Genomic DNA, 23,462 nt, shown 5'->3' with positions numbered 1-23,462 from the left:
AAAGATGAGGATGTCATCCAAATATACAACCACAAAAGAGTTTGTGAATAGTCATAGAATATCACCCATCATCAACGGAACGTTGTTGGAGCATTGATCAAGCCAAAGGGCATGACTAACCACTCAAAAAGGCCTTCTTTAGATTTGAATGTTGTCTTCCATACATCAGTTTGTTCAATTGGAACCTGGTGGTAGCCTGACTTCAGATCAATCTTACTAAAGAACTTGGCACCCTTAAGCTGGTCAAGAAGATCATCAATCTTGGGGATCGGCTATTTGTTCTTAAGAGTGATTTTGTTCAAGGCTCGATAATCAATACAAAGTCTCCATGTCCCATCCTTCTTCTACACTAATACAATTGGACTCCCGCAATGTAAGGATCTCAGAGCTCATTAATTTGACATTTTATTTCCTCATTCTCCAAGAGAAAGCATCTATATATTGGGCCATTAGGTAAAGGAGCACCAGGTATCAAGTCAATTGAGTGGTTTACCTGGCAACATAGATGCACCCCCACAAGTGGAATAAAGATATCTTTGTATGTCTCTATAATCTTGTCAACTTTATTTTGTTGTATAGAGAGACCTCAAGTAGAGGTTTTGGTGGTTGCAGTGACCTTCCTTTCACCTTCTGATCAAACCATGAAGAGAACAAACTTTGCAGCTTGAGAGCTTAGCTTTTGGCACTGTTTTGCTAAGATCAATGATATTGCAGTTGTTGGGACTACCTCTGGTATCCTGTAGGGTTGACCTTTGAGAGTAACAATGAAACGATGAGGATGAGATTTAGAAACAACATGACATTTCCACATATAAGATCAACATCACAAACTTCAAATGGGGCAACATCACACAATAGCTCATCTTTAAGGGCTTGATGTTGTAGGACAAGCAGCACTGTTGGCTGACACAAATGTCTCATCCATGGCTCAACCAACCAATAGTGTATGGTTGGGGGTGTGGCATTGTCGGCAACTTCAATATCTTGATGACTTCGGTTGATATCAGGTTCTTTTATCCACCGCTATCAATGATGAAATGGAGTGGGGTCCCCATCACCCACATCTGTGAGTGGAAGAGGCACTTCCCCTCTTCAAGATCCTCTAGCTCGTCTAGTTGGATCTTTATGGCCGCAATGGTAGCACTGGGTTTTGCATCGATGATCCGCTTCCCTTTATCCTGTTCTAAATCAGAATCAGAGCCAGAGTTCTTTTCCTTTTCTTTCAGTTCCATTAAAATTTAACAATGATTGTTTTGAGCAATAGTACCCATCACTCAAACAAAATCTCGACATGACATGCTACCATTTTTCTATCTTATTTTAATGCTTAGAGGGTTATTAACTTATATTGAAGACGAAGATCCCAATATAGGCAATGATCTTGAAGATATGTATGCGTTTGTTGTAGCATGATTTTTTTTGGATGCTAGAGGCCATCTAGAGCCTATTTGTTGATGTATTTTCGGTGCAGAGATGGATTGCACTCAATGTTATTTTGGTTATGTGCACCCTTGCATCTTATATAAATGAGAACTTTAGCTTATTTGTATATAAATGGTTTGGATTCATATGGATGCACATGTATATATATGTTTTTCTTTAAAATTTGAATACTTTGTGTTTTTGGTCAACCAATTTTTTGGTCTGGTATTTTTACTGGTTCTCGATCCATAAGGTTTTCTGGTTAGATCACCAGTTCGGTTCTGATAACATCGCCTCTAACAAATTTAATCATTTCGCCAAGGCATCTACATTTATTTCGCCTTCAAATAAGGGGATATCAAAGTTAGCTTGCACTTTGAAGGGTGTCGCACCTCCAAAATTGTCGCTTGTTGAAGGTGGCCTCAGCCGCTATTGGCAATCGTCGAAGGATCTTAGCAAAATTGTCCATCATCTCATTCCTTTATTACTTGAGTGTTTCCTTGAGCAACAACTTGATAGAATCCCATGCTCTATCATCTCTCTTTTCTTCCGCCATGGGAGGCTGCTTAAGTTTGAGAGAGCAATCATTCCCAAGTGAAACTAGCTTGAGACCCAACTCTCTGTACCCTAACCTCGTCGAGGACATGCATTGAGAAACAAGGAGCAAATTGCTTTGATATCACTAATCTGGGTCATACATGGAATGAAATGAAATGAAATGCAGGAAAATAAATGGAAAACACAGATAAATATAGTAGGTTGATACAATAATGTGGTAAAAACCTAACTTCTATTAATAAACGAAATACAAAACACTGTAGAACACAGACTAGCTGGAATGATGGTAGTTATCTCTGAACATAAAGAGATGGCAACTACGCACATTCGTAAGAGTTATTACAAGAGACTGAGAGAATGGATTTTTAACATAAAGCAAGAACCAAAGAGGTCCAAAAACCTAACCCTAAAAGATGAAAATCAAATGCCAGAAGGTTTACGAGCCCAGATGGGGTTAGTTGGTACATCAACATCTCAAGGTCGTGACTCTTCCATACCATCTTTTTTTGGCATGCATGGTAGCCCGTTGGAAAGGTTTAGCCAAGAGTTACACATTATCACTGGGGCCCGAGCTAGAGCCTATGGTTATCGATTGGGCCCCTGCCACGTCAAAAAAAACATCATTTAGGGCCTCAAAATGGCCCCAAAAGTTCAAGACCCAAAAAAAACTGTAGAAAAACTGCCAAATTGGAAAATTGTGCTTTGAGCTAGTGGATGGCCACTGATATCAACCTGGATTGTTTTCATGGATAGGGTTTATGGATGATCTTGATTTAATAAGTGAGCTCTTTCATCTTGTTATATTTAAATATGGATGATTATTAATAGTAATTGTGCTTTTCTAGTGGACAAGGTGCATTCTCTTGGTTTCTTCTTTGATAAATCGCTTCTTGAAAACTCTAGGAAGAATTCTACTAGAGAATCTTCCCCTAAACTTCATGGATTTTGTAAGATATAAGGTGGATCTTATAGGGTTAGTAGTGGAAAGCTCTATATATAGTCCTAGATCCACTTGTCTTCCCCAAGGGAGCCCTCTGTTGACCCTATATGCTCCCAAAAAAAACAGCAGTAGGACAAGGCACTAGTATATGGTCCTTCCATCAAACTACACCCTAAAATTCTCCCAACGCCATTTCGTTGGATTTACTCTTCACATCACATTGGAACTCATTGTGTTAAATCCCAACAAACTTAACCTAGGGAAGCCCCCTTGAGCCAAATGAGAACAAACTTGAAATGTAGAAGAGGGTTGGTGAAGTAACAGTGGCCCCCTCTTAGTTTCACTAGGATGCACTTGATCTTTTTGACTTAATCTCAATAAGTGCAAGTTTGTGTGACAACAGTACCAAAAGCATTCCAACTCACCATTTGCCTAATCTACATGTGTGATTCACCGTGGGTTGAAATCTCTTCAATCTAGGACTTATTCAAACTGCTAAAGCCAATGCTTATCCAAATGTTGTGGACAATTACTTAGGCTGGCTAGTACAGGCCCAAGTATATCTCTATATCCTTCTTACATTTTCTTTGATACTATGTCCATTTGTTCAAAAGTGGATGTTCAAAAGCTTGCTATCAAGGTTTTCGTTGAGTAATAGAAACATCTAGAAAACCAATACTCTCATGTTGTTACATGTTCCTAGTTAAGGGCGAAAATAGCATTTTTGGACACACGGTCTTCACCATTTTATCTTTAACCTCCAGTCATCTACCTCGTAGCCCTCTCATGTGCATGTGATGAAAGTCACATGTGCAGTCCTCCTACCAACTAGTAGATAACATCTTGGCTCAAGGTGAGAAAACTTTAGCTATAAAAAATCAAATCGTTTACAATCCTTAAACAACATGTGAAGGACCAAATGTTCTTCATAAACTTTGACAATGTGTTACACCTCATATTCTCCATAGTGTACCCTACATTTATCACCAAACATGTCCATCATGATGAGTCGAGAGTATGTTGATTTTGTTGGTACACTTCAGCTTCCCTACAATACACCCTTCATTTTTTCACCAATATGACCATCATGATGAGCCAAAAGTGTGATGATTTTGTTGTATTCGGCCATGGCCAGTCCTTTTAGTTGCCATTCTCAAGGTGCTTGGTTCCATTGCTCCAACTGACTATCTCTTGACGATGGTAACTCCCACCAAGTCAAGCATTTACGTCCTAGGTAGGTAATTGGACACCTTGGAGTGGACCTATTAGGATACATGATATAAGAGAGGCCCTAGCCGCTCACTTACTTTATTGGTTATGTAAAGGTGATTGCACTTTACAAGGAGTTGTCATGTCCATAGTTTGGCACACCTATTTTAGCCCACATGGACCCCCTTTATGCATGTACCACACTTAGGCCAAGAGACGATGTTGCTCTTATTCATGCATTCTCACATTTATTGAGGCACTAGTCACACTCTGAGGCGCAAATGGGCTATTTGTACACATGCCACATGGAAGACTTCCTCTCAACATCCTCTACACATCCTTTGGACATCCTCTACACATGCCACATGGGAGACCTTGAGCACTCTCCTTATTCTTTTCCTCCATTATGAGCATCGAGCCACATGTGTGACTTGTTACCCACCAAAAGTGGGTGACCCCTAGGAGACAAATCTATCCTATTCATCTCTTCTAGTTGGTAGCCAACAGCCCCTAAGAGCCACTTTGTAGTCGATGTGTTGTGTCATTCATATCTCCACCATCTGCATCAGTCATATGCTTCCTCGCCCATTTGTCAAGAGCACGTGTTGGAATGTAGGCTTTTGATCAAAAGGTACTTTATTTATTTGTTTGTTTGTTTGTATTTGAGCATTTTAACATGAATTATGGGGTGATTTCGAAGAAAGAAGGGTCTTAGTCATAGTCTCATTCCCTTAACTTAAATGGAGGATTAAATTTCTATCCTAGTTTAGTGGGACCACTCCTCATGGCCCATGGCTTTAGGAAGGGGCACTACTTGGGAATCTAGGATTGAGATAGTGTGTCCCATCTATCCCTTTTCCACACTTACCACTTCCCTCCATACATCATGAGCCCTTATTCCACCTCCCTTCTTCGGGTCAACTAACCATTGGTTCAGTGGCATTTGGTATCCACGCATCCTCATACCTTGGGTACGGCCTGGAAATGCACCTTGGGAGGTTGAAGCAGCTAAAAGAAAGGAAAAAACATATAATGGACACAAGAAAAACAAAAGAAAGATCAAAATGCAAAAGATGGTTGAGATTTATAAATCAGCACATGGGCAAAAGCCAAGCATGAGCTCTACCTCTATTATATGGCCATCACCTTATTCCTAGGCCAATGTTTCCCTATCTCATAGAAAGCAAGGAACTAGTGTTACTTGGGAGCGGGAGCGAAAGCGGGGAGCAGGAGCGACATTTTCAGAAACTCTCGGTTTGGGAGCGAATCCCAGAGCATTTTTTATATAATATATATTTTTTTTATATTTTGATACATATATGTCAACAAAAACATGTAGACTGATGAATTAGATATAAAAAATATAAAAAAAAACATAGATTGATCATTGAACCATATAACAACAATCATCTAGAAGTTATAATCTTCATCAACCACGTCCACAAGTTAGTAACATACAACATATTGAGTCTCATGAATCATGATTCATCAATCTTAAATTTTCAACTCCAAGCTTTCAAAATTGAAAATTCAATATACAACATTTATCATCATTGATCACCAAATTTGTACTTGTAAGCTAGGTTTAACCATTACAACAAATAATATCTAACATGAAATGAAATGTTATAAAATGAAATGAAATGAAACAACTTTCACGAAGCATCATATTCATAATTCATTACCAATGAGTTATAATTGCCAACTTCAAACTTCAAACTTAAATTGTCATATATTGTTTACAAAAAATATCATAATAAATATGAAAGAGTCAACAATTATGAAAACTACTAGAAACTAGAAAAGACAAGTAAATCTATTATCTACTACTTCATGTGGCCCTTGCCACGAGAAATGTCTAATTTCTGAGCAGGTCGTGGTGGTCTTCTAGGAGTCTCCTCCCACACAGACCCACGACCAGAACCAAAAGGCACATGCCCTCCACGTGAGGGTGTAGATGGAGGCGGCGACAGCAAAGGAACAAGACTCAGAACTCGAGCACTGCTATTGGATGGTGGAGGTGGCATGGTTGTTGCTTCATCTTCCTCTCTCATAAGTTCCGCTTCCAGTTCTTCAAAATGTATAGTGCCATCCTCCAAATTATCATCCTCTGGGTGGTTGTCCCAAATTTTATATGTTGGATCCTCATAAGCTCGATCACAGTAATGACTCAACAACCTCAAGTTGTAGTGCACATAAACCAAGCTTTCTGCCCAGTTTTCATTGAGTCTGTTTCTTCTCACATTATGTATGAAGTTGTAGGTGCTCCAACACCTCTCTGCAGAAGAAGTATTTACAACCTGTGAGAGAACTTTTTTTGCCAATTTTGGCAAAAGTCCCTGGCCGCCATATGCTTCCCACCATGTGAGAGCATCAAATCTGTCTCTATCTTCCATTGCATGGAAGGAACCAAACAAACCAGTGCAACTGAAGTATCTACCTAATTCAAGATGCAGACTAGCACATTCCTCCCTGTCAGGTATCAACTTGTCTAATGCTTGAAAATATCCTGTAGGTACCTCTTCATCTATATGGGGTTTGACCCTAACCCCACTCCCTACTGCAGGTTGGCCCAACCAAGATGCAAAGTAGTATTTTGGCATAAGGATATACGCCAAAGCATGTAGTGGAACATTAAGTTTATCCCACCGTGTACACACACAATTGTGAATCAGTGTATACAAGTTGGGATCATCTTTATGAACAATATCTTTTATTTGCCCCAACATGGTATCCATCTGCTCATACACCTCCCCAATCACTGGTTTATCTGTATCTGCAAACCGAATCATGTGATAAATGGGCTTGGTGAATTCCAATACTTGCCTCACACGTGCCCAAAACATACCATCAAGAGCAGTCTCCTCCACCTGTTCAAAACCTTGCCTATCAGCTACATTTGTAGCCCTTTCCTTTAATACCTGCCAGTGTGGACTTGATACCATGCTAGCCAATGACTCTCTTACCTTCAAAAGGCACCTAAAGGTGAGGTAATAGCTACCAAATCTAGTCCTCGCAATCTTCAACAACTCCAATCTTGAGTGACTGCGGAAAAGGCCATGGGTATTGCTATGATTTGTAATAACTTTTATCATTTCTTTGCCACTCTTGTACAAATCACCAATCCATTTGTATTGTTGGTTTTTGTTCTTAACGATATCATGCATCAAAAGGTTCATTGTGTGAACCAAACACCCAGACCAAAATATGTTGGGGTATTTATCCTCAGTAATTGCTCCCACTGCCTTACAATTAGGAGCATTATCAATGATGACTTGGATGACATTGTATGGCCCAATATGTTCAATTGTTTCAAGTAATGGTTCTGTAATGTTGATGCCGGTCTTGAACTTGTCTGAGTACTCATATGCTGAAAGAAAGATAGCACCACTAGCAGACACAGCAAGAACACTTATCAATGGCTTGCCTTTTACATTTGTCCATCCATCAAATACAGTGGACACCCCATGGTCAGTCCAAGAATTTGTCATTCTACTCAAAGAATGTGATATTTTTTCTTTTTCATGATCAAGTCCAACGGTTCTAGCCTTGTCATACCCAGGGCTCTTGTATCCTTTAGGGGCATCATTTATGGCAGAAACCATTTCATGCCAATAAGGTGAGCGAAGAACATTGAATGGTATCCCACATGCATAGAGAAACCTGTAAACTTTTGAATCCACATCATTCCTACACCCTTCATCAAGGAAATCTGATATGGTTCTACGCCTTAAACTTGGTGACCCTGTGCCTCCATATCCACTGCCATGGGAGGATGCTGAAGGAGTTCTTTGTGCATGTGATTGTGAGCTTGGTTCAAAGAAACCCTTTGATTTTTTAGATTTGTATTGGGCTTCCTCCTCTTCCCTTATGTATTTGGCTCTATATGCTACTGACACACCTGAAAAACTTTTGATTCCTATTTGTTTATCTCCATCCCATGGCCTTTTCCCGCAAAGGTGCTTTCTGGCACGGGTGTATGAACCTGTGTAATTATTGTTGCAATAGGGGCAATGAAATTTAGTGGTTCCACCCCCTTTCCCTGCTTCAGGCCTATTAACATATTTCAACAACGGGGTTTGGTCTTGTTTAGTTTTTTGAGCTGACTCATGTTCACTCTCCTCCAGCTCCTCCTCACCAAGGTACTCCTCTCCGAGGTTTTCATCAAATCCACTATAACCCACTTCTTCATCCCCTTCTTCATTTTCAACCCTCCTTTTTCTACTCTCCAACACCATAATAACCAAAAAAGGAACCAAGAAGAAGAAAATGCCAAGAAATATAACCATGATGTTTGAAATTTGAAGTTTTGAATCTGCAAAAAAATGGAATGGGAATGGGAATGGGAAATAGAGAAAAAAAATTATTTATTTATTTAGGAATGAACATTAAAAAATAATTGCTAGAATAGAGTGTAGAGCCTACCTCTTTGGCCTCCAATCTCCCCTTGCAAGCTCTTGCAAGCTCTTCAATCTCCCCTTGGATGCCTCTCCTTGCTCCTTGCTCTCTCTTGCTCTCTTGCTCTCTCACTCTCTTGCTCTCTCACTCACTCTCTTGCTCTCTCTCACTCTCACTCTCTCAAATGTAAAATGAAATGAATATGAGGGAGAGGGTTTATTTATATTACCCCCTCCCTCCCTTTATTTTCCTCGCCGTCAAATTTTTTTTCCCAATCGGTCGTTGCTTCTTTTTTTCCGCGAGTGTCGCTCACCGCCGCCGGGAGCGATTTCTCCAACCCGGGAGCAGTGGGAGCAATCGCTCCTAACCGCTCCCGGGTTGGAAAAATCGCTCCCGGAGCAACAAGAGCAATCGCTCCCTGACCGCTCCCAGGTTGGAAAAATCGCTCCCAGAGCGACAAGAGCAACACTCCCTAGTTTGAATTGGAAAATGGCAGGGAGCGTAAATTTTTTTTAGGGAGCGTGCTCCTGACCCGCTCCCAAGTCACTCCCGCCCGGACCGCGGATTGGAAGCAGGATCGAGGGGGGCCCTCCCCCGCGACACTGCAAGGAAACCCTTGATGGGCGATGAACTGCCCCATCTAAAAGGAGGTAATAATTGTTATACATCATACAAAGAAAGCTCTAATTCGTCGAGCTACAAGCAGTAATACAAGGGAAAAATCAAGAAAAAGTAAAAGGCAATACAAAGGGGTGGAAAAACATAGGTCGAGGTAACTCGTGTATCCACGATTTCTCCCTCCTCACATCTATACACCCAGGATGAGGTATTACATCATTGTTGGTCCCTTTGACCATGTCACTTGGCAATGAAGTCCCTTCCCCCCCCTATGTTCCACCATTATTCACATGACACCTATCAATTGAAGGGAGGACTGAGAACATGCTTTTTCCCTTTGGGGGTTGGAAGCACCTAATAGGATTTCATATTGGCCAATCCTAATTAGGGAGCTAACACCATTACGTGACTAAGGCCCCAATTTTGGAAGAGAAGCCACATATGAAGTGTTATTATGCCCATTTCTTTGAAGCTTGGTTCACTTATATGTACTAATGATTAATGTACCTGATGATGAAAGTTGCAGCACTGGATATTGTGTGTAATAGGCAAGTGGCTCCATCTATAGGTTTGGGCAACCTAACTAGAGCCCAGGTCCTCGAGAGGGGCATATGACACCCACAGGGAATGCGTTGAGAGCCATGGGACTCCGAAGCATTTTTTAGCACCATTCATAGCCATGGGCACCTCTAGCACCCACAGCTTCTGCACTTTGCCCTACTTTATCCACAGGATGGGGCACCTGGACCAACATGCCCCCAGTCGGCTTAGCACTTCATGAAGGTGAAGCAGTTGATCCAGGGCCCAGATGAGGTTTGTCTCATACCTTGAGACATGGGAGGGCTAGCACCATCTTCAGTGCCCTCAATGTTGGAGCAAAGACAAAGATTTCGCCACTTGGAGACCCATGAGACCCAATTTTGTGCCCCAAACACATTTAGGGGTCCACTAGATGATTTGCACTAAGACAGAGGGGCCAACCCCTCCATCATGATTTTAGAGGCCCTCTACACTTGACATGACATAAGGCCTCAACATCAAAGCTCTAGAGGCCTACGCATGCATGACGTCAGCATTTCGGCCCTCTTGTTGGATATTTATCTCTATTTCACATTGGTTACTAGGTCGGCCTGTGACCTAGAGGCTTTCTTGCACATTATTTTATAATTTTAGGGGCTTGTAGGCAAAATTAGACCTAGGAGGACTCATATATATTTGTGAGATGTCATTTCATCTCACATCATCACACTTCTTTGGATTTTTAATGACCTTAGAGAGACTCGTGTTAAACATTGGATAAACCAACGCTCCCCGTGTGTATCGCGACATGGACTATCAGCCTCTCTTGGATCTTTATCTCTAGCGATGCGATCGTTGACTAACACCTGCAGGTTGTGGTCTAACACAATCGTGATTCCCAACAAGTGTTATCAGAGGGTAAGTCATGAGTTTGATACACACCAGACTCATGTTAGGGGGGAGATTGTTGGACATTGGATAAACCAAAGCTCCCCATGTGTTTCACGACATGGACTAGCTGCATCTCGTGGATCCTTATCTCTAGCGATGCGATCGTTGACTAACACCTACGGGTTTTGGTCTAGCAGCAATCGTGATTCCCAACAACTCGCACTTCTTGTTCTCTTGGATTATATTGGATCTTGGATGCACTTTGACATCTAGAGCTGATTTTTGGATATTCTTTGGAGCTATTGTTGGCATAATGGATGGATTTTCTTGCATGATTGTCTTATAAGTAATTTTAATTGTTGAAGATCTTTATTTTCTATGTCTAATGTATGCAATGATTAATTCTAGTTCATCTTAAATTGTGCCCTAATTTTATTGAATATCTATTGAATGCTAGCTAAAAGAAAATTGCATGCATTACTCATACATGACATTGTAAGAATTGTCCTAGTGGTGAAACTCTTTGAAGCTCTTCCCATAAACTCCATTATTCCTTGAGTGGGTAAATGCTTGAAATTTGTGCTAGGGCATCAAATTTCAGCCTCCTTAGGAACAAGATTGGCTTATCTTTGACATCCTTGACTCCATATACCTAAGGAACAAGGCACTAGTCCAAACCATTGGTGATCAATCCTATTTTTCATCCATTTTTTTCTCTCCTAAAATTTGGTCCTTTTAAGGCTAGATTAGTCAACTAAGGCTTGGTGCGAAATTCTAGGGAAGGAGATTTTTGGTGGTTGGAGAGCCTAAACATCAAGAGGAGTGTCTTGGCTACAATATCTCTCATTTTGGTGGGCATCCACTTCAATTTCATCCATTAAACATTTTTCCCTAGGTGTTTGCCCTAAGAGGGAAACCCTAGTTTTCTTCTCTCAGCTTAAGGACTTCTTTGAAGGTTTCTTGAGCCTTGACATTTTCGAAACGAACCTTAAGGAACCTTTTCTCCTTGCCTTAGACTCTTGGGAACTCCAACACTCGCCTAATTTATCAAACCTTAGGTCTCGTGCATATTTTTCTAGGCCTTCTCATAGAAATCGAATTGTTTCCTAGTGAAGCGTTGGGCCTAAAATTGAGTCTTTCTTCAGAAGATCCTATATAATCACCTCATTCATCATCCTTAGAATACCACTCATAGGTGGTCTTATCCTAGCACAACCCCTCCCATTGGTGAAAGTCCATAAAGAGCAAGGGGTTTTGGCTATGGTGACAGTGGGCCACTACCGCATCGTTGGCACTTGGTTTCACTTTAGCCTTGTAGGGTTCCCTCTCCAAGCCCTGTTAAATTTCGTGGTAACAGCTCCTATGGAGCAACCATAAACTAACTCAATGTTTTCACTACATAGCAAATGCCCAGTCTAGTATTTGTGAAATACATCAAAGAACCAATTGATTGCTTGTATGGGGATGGGTCAAACAAATCAGTGCTTGTATCACAAGCAAGCATCAAATTTGATGCTGTAAGTGTAACCAAGGATTTGTGAATCAAGAATTTCTCCAAAATATTCTAGGTGTACTTCCCTTGCCTAAGGAAAACTTCTCTTATGACCTACTAAACCTTAAGCCCATAAAGAGCTTTCTTCAACCTTCAAATATGAGTATCACACCCATGTATCTCAAAAATTCTCAGGTAATTAAAGTACACTTCTTCAATCACTACATTCTAAAAGGTTGTCTTTACATCCATCTATATATAGGTACAATCGAATGCATATTGCCATATTGATAGGGGAAGAATGGTATGCATAGAAGAGTACTTAGAAACGGGTGCAAATGTCTCATATAATTGAATCCCTCTTTTTTGTGAAAACCCTCTAGCAACGAAGCTTGCCTTGTATTTTTTAATACTACCATCAACTGCATGTTTGACCTTGTACAACCACCCGGAATCAATCACAAACTTCCCTTCTGGTCTAGGCAACTCCCAAACATCATTTTACAAGATAGGCTTGTACTCATGGACTCTCACTGTTCCTTTTCATGGGCCTTATCAAAAGTGGAAGGCTCGTCTAGCTCTTCAAAGGCATGTACAAGTGCCAATGGATCAGCAAGTAACCAATAGGCCACCCTCTCTCACCCGTCTAACTAGATTCCTCAAAATAGCTAGACTACAATCATTTTTGTCACTTAAAGGAAACTCTCCAATGTATCTCTATCAGACAAAAAAATGGAAGGAGATTTTTCCTCAAACCAAGGACCAATAAAGTGTGATTCAACTTAAGAAGATCACCTAGACGCATCTAAAATGAATGGAGCTAACTCCTTTCATAGGGTGAGTGGCATCATCGCCCACCTCCATGCTCATGCCTCCCTCTTGCACCTAAATCCTATCAAATATAGTTTTGTCATATATCAAGTCTTGAGGCTCCACTACCACCTACCAACCAGCCAACACTAGACACAATATTAAAAGATAAACAAGAGCCCAATACCATATCCAAAATGTAAAATCTACAATATGAAGAAGGAACAACACTTCCAAGGGTTAAGGTGCTTTCCTCAAGCAACCTTGGGTTTCTCGCCCAATGACCTCAACTAGGTCAGGAAAATGTCCCACATAAACTACAACAGCAAAAATACAAAATTCCCTTACTCAAGAGCGATCTCAACCATTACAAACATTGATGCCATGTTGAAATTTCTAGAATTTCAAAATACAATGCAAAATAGAAATTTCACCTTCAACCTAGGTGGTCTCTTGAATATGAACCCTATGAATTTTCAACTTTAGAGCTGTCACAAAAAAAGATACAAAACAACAACCGAAAGAGTACAATGTTTCACTTCCATTTAGCCCAAACTTCCTAGCAATTGAAAAAGAAAAGAAACCAAACCCAAAAGAGAAATTCTAGCCTCTTAGGGTAACATATTAGCCAATGATCAGGAATCACTCCAACACATCCTCCTAGGCAAGATGTCCTCTTCTCTCTTCTTCTCTATCACAAAACCCTAATCTTCAATCTCCAAGAGATAAACCCTAACCCTAAACCTCCAAGATACTCCAAAAAGACAAGAAACCCTAGCAAGTCAAGACAGAGACACTGGGACCAAGCACATCTGAAGACTCTATAGAGTGAGGGAGAATAGTGCACACTCTTCTCTAGGTCACATCTCATCACAAGAGTAAATACAAGTCGGTGAATAAACATATATGAACGGAAAGACTCTCTCCTTCCTCTATCTATATGAGAGGTAAGGGAGGCCAACAATATAATATGGGCCTTAACCCATATAAGTAACCTAAAACAAACACTTGTAGGCTAACACAAATGAAACACTACACTCTCAACTACATGTGTCATGCTCCAACGTGTATCGTGCACAATAATGACTCAAGATGATATAGCTATGCAAGGAAAGTCCACATCTCCATCACAAGCTTCAATGGACTCCATCAATCATCCCCACTCCTTTAGCTAACCCTGGAAGAATATTGTTGAAGCCCCAAGTGTCCCCCAACCATCTCCAATACATTGAATAGGGATTCAAGCTACCATATGCCAACTAGGGTTTGATGCCCTCCTCCAAGTTTTACAATGCTCCTCAACCCATGTAGGGCATTCTCCAAGAAAGTGGATCCTTCATGGGGCCCCAATGAAGGGCTTCCACCAAACTATCAAGACAACTCCAATGCCTAAAGGAAGAACACTAAGCCAACAACCATCTGAGGTCAAACATCCACTGAGCAAGCTATCTCAATGATGCAAATTCATCAAGGACTATCTCTCATCTGCCAATCCATCTCAAACCAACTAGGGGTTGAACATGAGCCATGTACCCCAAATCTCATGAAGTACCACAAGCATGCTGTAAACACTTTTGAAGTAACCTCGAAAGTTAACAGAAAATACTAGGTCTAATGACACCACAAAAAGCTTCTGCTCCAGTAGCAAAAGAAAATTGCACAGGCACCGCTCGAGTCCCAAAACAGGTAATGAACCTTGCCTATATCTTGTCATTTATTGGACATTAAAAATAAAGTGCCCCTCAAACTCAATATCCTAATGATTGCTCAACTGAAAGATCCTCTCAAACCATGGGATGTAGTGGTCCGTCTCAACTTTCAGGTGGTAAACCAAACCCACAGTTGGCCTAGTAAGACCCCAAGGCCCTTCACCTCTTCCAGCATCCTCGTTTTCTTAGTGCAGCATTTTGACTAACAAAAAGCAACAGTTTTTTAATAAATATTTTAAAATCAAACTTCGTCCATCTCATAATACAGTTTTGTTGTATCATCCATTGAAATTTCAACTCTCTTCAGTGTTTTCATCCTGCCCACTGTGTTTGTGCACTTTCACCTAGAAGGGCTAACTATAAAAGTGTGATTATGCTAAAGTTGAGTCATATAACTTTTCACTTATTGTGGGACTTGGGACTTTAATGGCTGATATCAGTGCACAAACTTTCCTTATCTTTCTGTATGCAAATGATGCATAATTAATTTCGCATCAGATGAGTAGTTGTAGATCTACCCTACGTTAGGATAGATAATTGCTTACATTTTTAGGTTCTTTGAGGATCTGTTATTTTTCTTCTAGTGAATTCACTTCTTGTGTTTTTTCAATGATCTTTATGCAGCATTTAGTTTATTTTAAATGTTGATTTTCTTTGGACCAGCAACAACTTTATGCACTATCCAATGATTTTCAATGTCTCATTCTGAGCTCAAACTTCTTTGTACACAGCAATTTAAACACTCTGTTTATAATGCTTGGTTGTTTTGGACATGTCACACTGTTCATTTATATGTGGCATTTTGACCAACAAAAGGAAACAGATGTTTGAACAACAAATTTCATATTTGATTCAAATCATTTTTTTTTCTTTGTCACAATAGCACTTTATTGTATCCTGCATTGAAATTTCAACTAGGAGGCATTTTCTTCCCGTGTAGCTTTTCATTATGCACTGTCCCCCAGATAAGTTATGCACTTGTAATTTTTCTTCTTGTGGGTTTGCTCCAGCTGTTTTTTCAATGATTTTTTTTTTGTTTGTTAGACCCACGGGGCTTTGAACCAGTGACCTTCAAACAATGAGTGCCTAATAATAAACTCTGGCACCGACTGTTCTACACCCCATGGGTGCCTTTTCAATGATCGTTATAGGACAATCTTTGTTTATTTGTCATGGTGCACTTCTTTGGACCAGCAACGACATGCACTACCCAGTAATTCTCAATGTCTCTTTCTTGATGCAGACCTCTTTGTACAGTGGCTTACACATTGAGATTTTGTTGCTTGTTCCTTTCTCTTTGCAAAATGGTTTGTTTTTTTTGTTTTTCTTAAATGGGAGCACAAATGCCTTCCCCACATGGCATAAAAACCTTCTGCCATACAAAAAATATAGATTTTCAAATTTCCAATTTTATATATATATATATACACACTTAAAAGAGAAAAAAGAAAAGAAAAATAAAAATCATTAGTGCCAAAAATTATGAGAAAATTCACCATTAAGTTCAACAAAAAGAATTAAGAAAAAAATTGAGATAACTTCATATTTCCATGGACTAGATATTGATTGAGTAATGTTCACGCTTATTAGGCAAATAAACGCAACAGTGATACAACTTGATTATTTAATTTTTACTAATTGAAAAGTGCAACATATCATTTTAACTTTTATGTTTCTAACATAGAAACTTTCAACATAATAATTAAATTTTTATTATGTTTAATACAATGGTTGGAATAGTAAGGATTTTAGAATTATTCTAAAGCAATTGAAGGTGTAGGAAAATGAAGGAGACGAGCAATTTTGCATGCAGCAATGGGTAGTGGGCTGGAGCAATGAGTAACGGACACAATCCACAGTCAAGCTTCCACACAAAAAGGCACAGGAGGAATGTCACAACTAGGCAGCGCAGCAAACAATGTTATAGTCAAGCAAGACTCATGAGCAGAGAGCTTCAAGCAATCACTCAGTCATGATCAGGGAGAGAGCAACAAGTCACAAAGATAAGAAATTTATTGATGTCCAAGACTGACCAAGGAAAAAGTCTACGGGGCTAGAAAGTTCAACTAGCCATCAATGGACTATGGGAGTGTTAGAAACACTTCTAAAACCTAAAAAGAGTCTCACATAGTAAAAGATATACAAATGTCAATAAATAAAAGAGAAGACCCTGGTCTAAGTAAGACAAAAATGCAAACCTTGATAGGAGTGAGCTCTAGGTCAACCCCAAGATGGAAGTAGAGGTAGAAATAGAAAGAGAGATGGAGGAGGAAGAAGAGGCATCCTTGTCATACTATATCACTATAAAGCCCAACACAAAACCTAATAATGTCCTCTAGGGAGTACTCGAGACTAGTGATCCTTAGAGGAGCTCTAAAGGAAAAAGAATCACCCCTTGTAACATTTCAAGATAAGGGAAAGAAGCTCATGATGGAACTTTCACTACCTACATGAACCCAATGGATAATACTTTCTATAAGGAGCAAGTCCAGCTCTGAGGTCTCATAGAAGTCGAATATTTGTCAATCTGGCAGAAGGAAGTGTGTGGTCTTACAAATCTGCCATTTGATCTAAAATTAGTGAGTGTGTTCAAACTTTAAACTCTAACGCTCACTACCTCTAGCAATCGAGCTAGGATGAAAGAAAGAAGCAATGACCCTGACAGCACTAGTTGTGGTGAGGCTACATAGAGTCTCTCAGCTATTTATAAAAACCTCTTGGATGTATAAGCCACGCATCTTTGATTGGGGTAGCAAAAGAGAATTGCAAGGGAAACCCCCGAGTCCTCAAAACAAGCAGTGGAACCATCCCCATGTTTTGTAACGTATGAGACATCTAGAAACAAAGTGTTACTCATATTCGACCTCCTAGAGATGGCACTACTCACAAATCTCACAAATCGTTGAATGTGGTGGTCTATCTCAATTTGTATGTGGTGGGAGCAAACCCACAATTGGATGAGGGGGACCCTAAGGCTGTGCACCCAATGACATTGAATGTCGTCAAGATGGACAATGAGAACATACTGCAACTACATAAAATGTTCACAAAATAAAGTTAACTTGGGGCCAAGAGTCTATGGGGGGGAGATCCAAGTGCTCCGAATGTACATATGATTGATGTTATTCTGAATTACTTTGTTTATCTCTCCTTTTATGGGAAGGATATGATCGAGGGCATCCAAAGAATATCTAAAAGGAGGGAGATACTCTATCAAAATTCCAATGGGCTGAAGAAATGAAGTGACCTATGAGAGCCAGGTTTTTCTATTTCGAAAAAAAGTCTAGGGAGAACATCTCCTCGGAAGAGAAAATAGTGAGATGTGGATAACTATCTTGTCCAAAACGAGACTCCTCTAAAGTACAGATCATGTTAAAGAAGAAAGTGGGTATGAAAATGTTCTCCGCTTCTCTACATCCAAAAAAAGTGTCTAGGGAGGGCATCTCCTCGGAAGAGAAAATAGTGAGATATGGATAACTATCTCATCCAAAATGAGACTCCCCTAAAGACCAGATCATGTGAAGGAAGAAAGTGGGTCTGAAAATGTTCCCCCACTTTGGCTCCTATATTAAAAAGTGAAAATATTCAAGAGATTTCTAAACCTAACTAGCAGACACAAGTTACAGGAAAGATGGAAACATGTACAAGTTTCTGAAATAGGAACACCTAGAAATGTGACCCCCAAAATGGGTACGCAAGGGAAACATGATATATAAAAAATACAAAAAAATCTAGATATATAATTTTTTATAAATACACATTATCTTCCAAGAAAATAAGAATGATACAAATGAATGAAATTTAGAGGGAAACCCATGTATATATCAACTCTCATACATGATTACATGATGCAAAACCCCATAGCTTGGTGGTATGACTAATGCCAATCCCATACCCTCATACATGATAGAATCTAGTGGAAATGCTACAATCCTACCAACCCTGAAATCGTGATAACTGTTACGTCTGCTAAATTCTAAATGGGATATGAAACTCTACTTCCTTCATATGAAATCCAATGAGGTTGAATCACTCTCAAACATCCTCAAACTATTAATGGTAATGTTAAAATTTTGAGAGAAAGGGTAGAAAAGGTAAGATAAAGGAAAATTCCAAATGGTAAGACTAGAAAAGGTCAGATAAAGGAGAATCCTAAAAGGTAAGATAAAGCAGAAAGCCAACTTTTACTTGAAGAATTTAATATCCCTATTTTCTCTTGAACGATCAATGGCATGGACAAGGTAATCCTATGGGTCCCACACCCCTCATGAGGACTATTGTGGGCCTAGAAACTTCCAAAACATCATAGGAAATTGTTGAAATGCCTTGGAAACGTTGTACAATATTGTCAATGGCATTTCCAAGGTGTTTTTACCCATTTCGACATTTCCAGGCATTTTGATTAATGGAACATGGCCAAACTAGGCATTTCCTACAACTTAGTAGTGCACAGTAAATAAATATAAAACATATTTATATAAATATAAAAAATATATCCAGCGGAAAAAGATAGTAAAATGTGACAACTCAGAACATTTTGATTGTAATGGAAGATTAAGTTTGTCAAACATGACCTACTTAACCCTGCAATTTTATTATTTGCAATTTTTGAATCTTAACCAAAAAATGGCAAACACAGTGACATAGTGTGTGCATGTGTGTGTGTGTGTGTGTGAGAGAGAGAGAGAGAGAGTTTAGCAAAAATATATGTGTAGGTATGTGTGCGCTTGCCAGATATCTACATATGTAGATATGTGTGTGTATGTATAACCCCATTGACAGCAGTTATCACTAGTAGTAGTGACTTTAACCAATGATAATAAGTTAATAACATCATTAATATTGAATATATCATTATCTCATATGAAACACATTTTATTATAAGTTTTCAAATAGAACTTAAATTGTTGGAGTGCAAAAACATCAGTCCTGTGGTCCATGCTCAAAACCATCCACTAATTTAACAAAGTTCCTTTTTTAGATGAGATGTTTTTGTATGTGGTGTAAAAAACTCATTTTGACACTCGAGGATCATTAACCTCACTCTGAGTTTCTCAAATCAATTTCATATCTCATTCCTCTGAAATTAGCAAAATAGCAATGCCAAAATCACATAGAAGCTGAACAACTTGTTTAACAAACTGTATTTTAAAAGAGGGTGCCCCAATCTAACACAACCCTGCAGATTATTTAATGCTATAAGGATGGTTTTGGTGTGTTAATAAATTAAGATGTGGAAACAGAAAGGGCATCAACAAAAAGAGAAGTTATAGAAGCTGTGAAAAATATTTCAAGAACAAGGAAACAGAAAATTGCAAAGAATGTTCCTAAACTGCGTCAAATGCTTCATTCTTGATAGCTCAATGTTAGAAATTAGGTTGAAGCTATGATGTTGTACAGGACATAATGAAACAAGCAGCATGCCATACAAGATGTATTGGATGCTACCTGAATTAGATGTATGAGTTCAACGTAAGCTAATTTGGAAATGAGAGTGGGAGATTGCCCTGCTGCCTTCTGAGACTGACATATATCAGAACAGTGGCTTTAGATCATTTTAGTACGACAGTGCACTAAATGGGTCATTGTAACAACTTAAGGTACAAAACAAGTCAAACCTCAACCTTTTATCCTAGCTGAGCTATATCATATGAAAGGCATCGAAGTTCTAACTATCATTCTTCAACTGTCTTTTAGGTAAGAGCAACCCATCTGTAGATAGTTTAAGTTGCTTGGGAAATTTTACTTCAAGGAACCCATCTTAAACATGGAACACTTAATTAACCCCTTGTAACATACAGTAGTAAACAATGACTGCTATAAACAAGCCACTTTCAGATATGCACCATTTAAAAAAAACATATTTTTTTTGGATAAGTAATTTATCTACTGCACAAATAAGACAATCATATATTCTGGTGTACAAAATACGCGGCAACTGCAACGGGCAAACGTACTGTGATAAATTAGTACTAGACATTTAGCGTGGAGATCCCTGAAAAGGTAAATCGTGAAAACTAGGCCAGCCACAGTAAAGAGACCCATAGGGAACGTGGCAAATGAGAATTTTATTTCTATAATCTAGAATAGGATCAGGCAGCCAAAGACATGGCGGAAGGAATAGACTCCAATCATATGCCCTTCTTTAACATAAAAAGTAGTAATATTTTACCTATTTTGCCCGAGACAAGAAAAGCACTCATATCAAAGAACGACACAGTCAAAACCCTGTGCCTCACTAGCCTTGAGAAGCCGAAGCCTACCAAGGCTTCCATAGTTTGCAAACAAACAGAAACATGCAATTCCCTTTAATTTACTAAACATAACGTCCTGCCGAAGCTATGTATTCACAATATCAAAAACCTAATGGATGATCGCAGGGCATATAAAACGCTAGATTAAACGATGAAACTTAGGGATATTGCGTTTAAACTAGTAAATTTTATACGAAATTGTATCTTAAGGAAAAGCACAGTAATATGTCGGTTTGCACGCTTCTGCCGAAAGCAAAATTAAAGAAAACAGAGGTCCAGATTCCCCTGCGGCATCGACATGCACAGCTACAAAATTTCTTCAGCAGTCAAATTTCCATTATATTCATTCGCAAGGCCTTATTTTTGCTCGATTTGCAATCTTCTCAATTGAATATTATCCGGAAGACACTCTGCGTTAATTTATCCAATAAACATCTTTAAATAAAGAATGAATGCATCGAAACTTACAATTTTCCCGCCATGGACTTGCTGAGAAAGAACCTCAAGAATGCGAAATCCGAAAGCAACAAGCCTTCAAATTAAATGGCGAGAATGAGTCAAACCGAATCCGCTAAATTCTGGAAGAGGCTTCTGACAGTTCCTTCTATACTCAATCCTTGGAGACGACGACAATTTAGAGGCAACGAAGGGTATAGAACATTGGAAATACACAAACACGGCCTTTATAGTATAACAAGCATCGATAAAGCATGGCATAAAACTCTTCCAATAGCGGAAACCTCCAAAAACAGAAAACTCCGAACCGAAGCAAATCAAATTGAGCACGTTACAGGCATTTTCTGAAAGCTTTACCTTATCAGTCGAGCACTTTACGAGATCGACGGTGCATAGGCTCAGGTCTCCACGTGTTCCGTCCACATCCGTCAGATCCCGAGCTCTTCAAAACAAACTTGGCCATCTAGCGCTCTTTCAAGATTAATAATGATAATCTTGAATTTCACCGCCGGAAAGATAGAAACGTTCTACGGACACATCTGGGCCGTCCGATGGCTGCAAGGGCTCTACCTCGACAGATTCAAAGGGCTAACTGGGCCGTCAGATTATGGTTCTCTTTCCTTTCGCGTCTCAGAGATCCTGAAATATATTAATGCTTTCATGCCATCAAGGCAAATTTATATTTCAAAGCAGCGACAACTAGACTGTACTGAAAGGGAATGGTTTCCAAGAAATTCCCATGTTCATTGGATTTTGCTATCTTTTGACCGAGCAAATACCTTACCTCTCAATTTATTTTTTATTATTTTATTTTATCGAATGATCCATCCTAAAAACAAGTGACTCATACTCTTAAAAGTAAAGACGGAACAAAATTACAAGATATCATTTTCCAAAAATATGTATTTGCGTCATAAAACATGCGTGATTGAAAATCCGACAAAATTTATATAATTATATTAAATATACCGAAGCAACGGTTGGAGAAGACCTAGGATGCCGTCCTAACTGACTTCAGGGGACTTCAGGATCAGCACGAGATCTCATAATAAACCTATCTCTCTTTTCCAATGTCATCATTAGACTTCTGTATTTAGTCCTCAACTCATCTTCTTGTCTCATACAATTTAACAGTATCGTATGACGTAGAGGTAATCTTTATTTCATACTTAGGATACTGAATAGCAGTTGTTGAATCAGAAGATTTTTTTCCCCTGAAAATTAGAGAAATTTTGACAATATTTTGATAATATTTTGATAAATTTTGACAATATTTTAATAAAATTTGACAGGAATTTTTGTAAATTCAAGTTATAGCTGTCAAATTTTAAGATTTTAGGTGTTTCAGAAGTTTTTAATGATGCTGAATTCATTTTCATTATCAAAACCATGATTCAAACACTGCTATTGCAAGATTTCTTGAAAAAATTTTACCTAAATTCGGACTACTTTTAATCATCCAAACAAATCGTCTACCTCAACCGCAAAAATTTTTTACCTGAATTCAAACTACTCTTAATCCTACACACAAATCGTCTGCCTCGATACACGACGCCTAAAAAATATCATTGTGATTTCTGAATGATAAAAGTTCATTGCTCTTCATTTGATTAAATAGCTCAACCAGATTGGGGTCCCATCCGTGTGAATGGATAATTGCAAAAGGCAAAATTGAAAGGACCACGAGATGTTGAAAGAAATGCTTCCATGTAGTTCATCACTCCAGATGATGAGTCCAACCTGTGCGACATACATTGGCTGACTTACCTTCTTGGATTGGAAGATGAGATGAGTTTGTATTATGTGCTGCTTATGTATGCGATTGGATTTGACTTTTATTGATAATTAAAAATGATGCTATACGGAAACGAGGTGCCTCCCATTTTCTCCCCCCGTCGTCAGTCTACATCATCAATATAGTGTGAACCTTTATTTAAATCATTATGTATATATTGTCTATCTAATAATTTAAAGGAATAGTTACCATATGTAAGTTGACTTGAGGAGAGTGGGGTATTGTTACACTATTTGTTTAGTTAAGAATTTTAAAGGGGGAAAACGGTTAACCATTAAAGCATTTTGTTAAAAATATAAGTCAAGATAGGAAAACCATGTTGTTTTATATTATATTATTTAAAATTTTATTTGTACAGAGGGAAAGGTTAATATATGTTTATAGTTTTTAA

General features: G+C 38.9%; 1 protein-coding gene across 3 annotated transcripts in view; it reads right to left on the bottom strand.

The window, feature by feature from the left end:
- The window catches only part of LOC149154221 (OVARIAN TUMOR DOMAIN-containing deubiquitinating enzyme 12-like), a 260,615-nt gene extending 238,656 nt beyond the window's left edge, over positions 1–21,959 (bottom strand). For 2 of the 3 annotated variants that reach the window (XM_089438170.1, XM_089438167.1), the window contains exon 1: positions 21,289–21,606. The gene's annotated coding sequence lies outside the window, so the exon portion shown is untranslated. Of the gene's footprint in view, positions 1–21,288; positions 21,607–21,633 lie in introns of those variants that run through there. The other variant, XM_089438168.1, reaches the window with a different exon arrangement.
- Between the last annotated feature and the right edge of the window lie 1,503 nt (positions 21,960–23,462).

Source organism: Pinus tabuliformis, chromosome 9 (genome assembly GCF_031772625.1).
Source record: "Pinus tabuliformis cultivar Carrire ecotype Pingquan chromosome 9, CPIR1, whole genome shotgun sequence".
Lineage (NCBI taxonomy): Eukaryota > Viridiplantae > Streptophyta > Pinopsida > Pinales > Pinaceae > Pinus > Pinus tabuliformis.
The sequence above is the reverse complement of the archived record's forward strand: the minus strand, read 5'-3'. Positions and strand labels throughout refer to the sequence as shown.